The sequence below is a fragment of the Balaenoptera borealis genome, assembly GCF_965194805.1.
Source record: "Balaenoptera borealis genome assembly, chromosome: 7".
In the NCBI taxonomy this organism is placed as follows: domain Eukaryota; kingdom Metazoa; phylum Chordata; class Mammalia; order Artiodactyla; family Balaenopteridae; genus Balaenoptera; species Balaenoptera borealis.
In genome coordinates this window covers 123484726-123488928 of record NC_138864.1, presented here as the reverse complement: position 1 = coordinate 123488928, position 4203 = coordinate 123484726, and the positions used below count along the sequence as shown (strand labels likewise).

General features: G+C 51.0%; 1 pseudogene across 1 annotated transcript; it reads left to right on the top strand.

Annotated features, from left to right (window-relative positions):
- Positions 1 to 430: 430 nt before the first annotated feature.
- Positions 431 to 1075, top strand: LOC309632266 (large ribosomal subunit protein uL22 pseudogene; annotated as a pseudogene). Its single transcript has one exon. The product of its transcript is annotated as a large ribosomal subunit protein uL22 pseudogene (transcript).
- Positions 1076 to 4203: the final 3128 nt, after the last annotated feature.

The following is a 4203-nucleotide window of genomic DNA, read 5'->3' as shown; positions in this document are numbered from 1 at the left end:
ATCCCCAGTTCTTATCTTTACAGAACAGGACGGGGAACATTGCTAAAGGAGAAATGCAGCCTGAATAGGATGACAGCTGAAAGTAGCTGGAAATTGACTCAACCCCCATAGCAGCAAAAATTAGATCCCCCAGCCTAGGGCTATATATTTTTAAGTTTGGAAGAATAGAAACCAAACTGTTACCAGCAGTTATTTTACTTGTGAGATTAATTTTTATTTTCTTCCTGATGCTTCCTGATGTTTTAAAATTTTTCTATATGTTTTTTAGTCAACAAATGTTTGTTGAAAACCTGTAATGTACTCAACAACAGGCAAGGCATTGACGCAAGGTATTCTTAAAAGAAGCAATGTTTTCTTTCTTCCCGCCCCCCTCCTCCTCTTCTTCTTCCTCCTTCTTCTTCTTTTTACCATACAGAACTTATCCGTGTTATAAGAATAATCGGCTTTTCCGGTCAGCGGCCTGAGGTGACCTCTAAAAATGGTTCGCTATTCACTTGACCCAGAAAACCCCACAAAATCACGCAAATCGAGAGGTTCAAATCTTCGTGTTCACTTTAAGAACACTCGTGAAACAGCCCAGGCCATTAAGGGTATGCATATCCGAAAAGCCACCAAGTCTCTGAAGGATGTCACTTTAAAGAAGCAGTGTGTACCATTCCGTCGTTACAATGGTGGAGTTGGTAGGTGTGCCCAGGCCAAACAGTGGGGCTGGACGCAGGGTCGGTGGCCCAAAAAGAGTGCTGAATTTTTACTGCACATGCTCAAAAATGCAGAGAGTAATGCTGAACTTGAGGGCTTAAATGTAGATTCTCTGGTCATTGAGCACATCCAGGTGAACAAAGCCCCCAAGATGTGGCGCAGGACTTACAGAGCTCATGGTCGGATCAACCCATACATGAACTCTCCCTGCCACATTGAGATGATCCTTACTGAAAAAGAACAGATTGTTCCTAAACCAGAAGAGGAGTTTGCCCAGAAGAAAAAGATATCCCAGAAGAAATTGAAGAAACAAAAACTTATGGCCCGGGAATAAATGCTGCAAACAATAAATGCAAATAAAAGTTTAAAAAAATAAATAAATAATCAAATCCCTTTCCTAACAGGACTTTTCCACGGTCCTCCATGGCCCCCTGGGTGGCAGCCATCCGGTGTTTTAGCTGCTAAGAAGGGTCAGGTAGTGACATTACCGCCACGTATCTGCCGGAGGAAAGGAGCCCATCCTTCAGTGGGGGGTGGCCTGTCCTGCTGTGGGGCAAGGCTTGGCAAGGAGGGTCCCAAAAGGCCAGGCTTCGCACCACTGCAGCTGTGCCCACCTGCTGGTCTGGGGCCTCCTGCGGGAACCAGGGCTGCATTTGGGCCTCGCGTGGAGGCTGCAGCCTTTGTGGCCAAATACCTGCCCTGGTGTCCACCAAGTCTCTGGAGACTCTGTCAAGGTCATGGGCTTGAGGGGAAAAGACCACAGAGGATGAGCTGGTAGAGGGACCCAAAGTCCCTCCCGTGTTTCTAGAGGGGACGGTGAGGTGGCCCCAGGTGGGCGCTGAGGGAGGGAAACCTCAGAGGAGGCTTCTGGGTTCCCACAAGGCACAGGGGAGCCATGAGCTCATGGCCAGAAAAGGGTCAGTTTGCAGTGAGACCTGTCTGCCAGGTGCCCAGGGGCAGACTAGGGGTGAATGGGAATGCCAGTGTGCTCTTGTTGGGGGGGGGCAGGTGGCACACACTGGTGAACAGTACTAGACCACACACCCCCACAGGGAGGGGCTACAGCCCCGGGGGAGACCATTTGACTGCAGATCAGGAGGTCCCTGGTTCAAATCCCGGTGCCCCCTAATGAGCCTCCTTTTATCCCCTGAAACAGCTGCTGTCCCCCACACTGAAATCTCTAGGAGGACAGAAGAGAGAAGAGGTGAGCTCAGGACCCCTTGGTCACAGCCCTTCCTTTGTCACGAACCCAGATGGGCTCCATCACCCAACCCCACTGTGCTGGTCAGTCCCTTTCTCGTGGCTTCAGGTGGACTTTTGAATTATTCCTTGTCAGCCCAGCACTGGAACGTCCTTCCTCTGTTTTAGCAGAAGAAGCTTCTGGGCACTCACATGAGGGCCCAGTAGGAAAAGGAGCTTACGGTCAGGCAGGTGGGTCAGCCAGGCCATGGGGCCAACCAGGGAGAAACAGAAATGACTGGGGTCCTGGAGGACCCCTCCCTGGAGAGGCCACAACCATGAGATGGTGTCACTTAGGAAAGGGTTTGAAGTGGGCTCCTGGGGCAGGGGAGGAGCATCTGACCGCAGGTGAACAGGTGTGTGGTTCAGATTTTCAAGCCCCTGCAAGCTGATCTCATTTAGTACCAGACATCGGGTAGAAACCTTTCAGGTCGTCTCTTGGGAAGGCCTATCTCACTCCACCCAGGCAGGGCTCGGCCATGGGAGTGGGAAGCAGTGGGAAGGCAGCCGGCCAGGTCGTGCCTTGCCCCAGGGTTGGGGGAACAGGAAAAGCCTGTGACTAGCCATGTGGATCTGGCCCCAACCCTATTATTAATCAGGTGTGTGTGCTTGGACATGTCTCTTAATTACGGCCTCTTTTCAACCCTATAATATGGGGCCCAAAACTAAATTGGTGGTTCCTAATTTTCACTTTCCTTTGGGATCTTCTCAGGAGTTTGTTAAAAATAGAGTCCTTTGGTCTCACTCCCAACCCTTCTAATTCAGGAGGTCCAACCTGGAGCCTTGAACTTCATTTCCATGAAAGCCCATCCTGCTCTCACCACCTCACATGCCTGTGTGTGATGGGCAGCCCAGTTGGGGGACTGTGGCCTTAGTTTAGTTCAGAGACCCTCCACTGATACAGCCATGGCTTTTACACTGATGTCCTTGGCCCTGAACGGCTGGGCGTGGGCAGAGGATTGTGCAGAAGGGGGTGGCGAGCAGGGATGTCTTCTGTGGGCGGTAGAGCAGGTCTCGTGGACTCATTAGACAGAGGTGCTGCTCAGTGTCTGACGGAGTTCTGAATATAATTACAGAGGTCAGAGGTCTTCATTAGGCAGGAACAATGAGATGAGCTTTTAAGGACAGATGCGTCTTACCTGTTTCTTATCTTTACGTTTTCACTGATGTTGGAATATAATTCCAGCTTCCTTTCCCTGGCCGGAGCCAATGATTCTGCACGGAGGAGAAAGAGCAAAGAGACAGGGAGGGTCAGGCCAGCGCTTCCCCCACCCCCTCACTCCTTGGCATTAGTCCCACAGAGCCAAGCAGACTCCTGTTCTTCCCCAGACCCTGGTCTGGGTCTGTGAGTCTGGAGTAGACCCAGTGGGAGCTTTAGGACCTGGGGACACAGAGCCTAAGTCCAGGGCCTCTGACCCGCAGCCCAGCATGAGGGGCTCAGGAAGCTAAGCAGCTACCCCACTGCAGGAGTACAAGGGCTCCTCTAGGTTCATCTACTTCAGTGTTATAACCCATGGGGGTGCAATGAAGACACACCAGCCCCCCTCCGTGGAGAAGGTGTGGATCTGTGAAAGGTGAAATCTCTGGCTGGAGCTGAGGAAAACCCAGAGGGACTGGAGGAGGCAGGGATCTGTGCCTTATAAACTTTAATTTTCCTGCAATTCACCTGAAGGTGTATCTTTAAATTTCAGATTGAGTCTGCACTTTCTGAGGAGTTGTGAGTCACAGAGTTTTATATAGGCTTTCTCTTTCTTCTCCAGGTGTCCTGGCCTAGGGAGGGGGAAGCAAGTAATGCCAGACCCACTCTGGGATTAAAAGTGAGACAGGGGGCTTCCCTGGTGGCGCAGTGGTTGAGAATCTGCCTGCCAAAGCAGGGGACACGGGTTCGAGCCCTGGTCTGGGAAGATCCCACATGCCACGGAGCAACTGGGCCCGTGAGCCACAATTGCTGAGCCTGCGCGTCTGGAGCCTGTGCTCCGCAACAAGAGAGGCCGCGATGGTGAGAGGCCCGTGCACCGCGATGAAGAGTGGTCCCCACTTGCCACAACTAGAGAAAGCCCTCGCACAGAAACGAAGACCCAACACAGTCATAAATAAATAAATAAATAAATAAATAAATGAATGAATGAATAAATACATGAATGAACATGAATTTCTTTAAAAAAAAAAAAAGTGAGACAAAGCAGGGGGCACCCGGATTTGAACCAGGGACCTCTTGATCTGCAGTCAAATGCTCTACCCCTGAGCTACACCCCCTGACCTGGC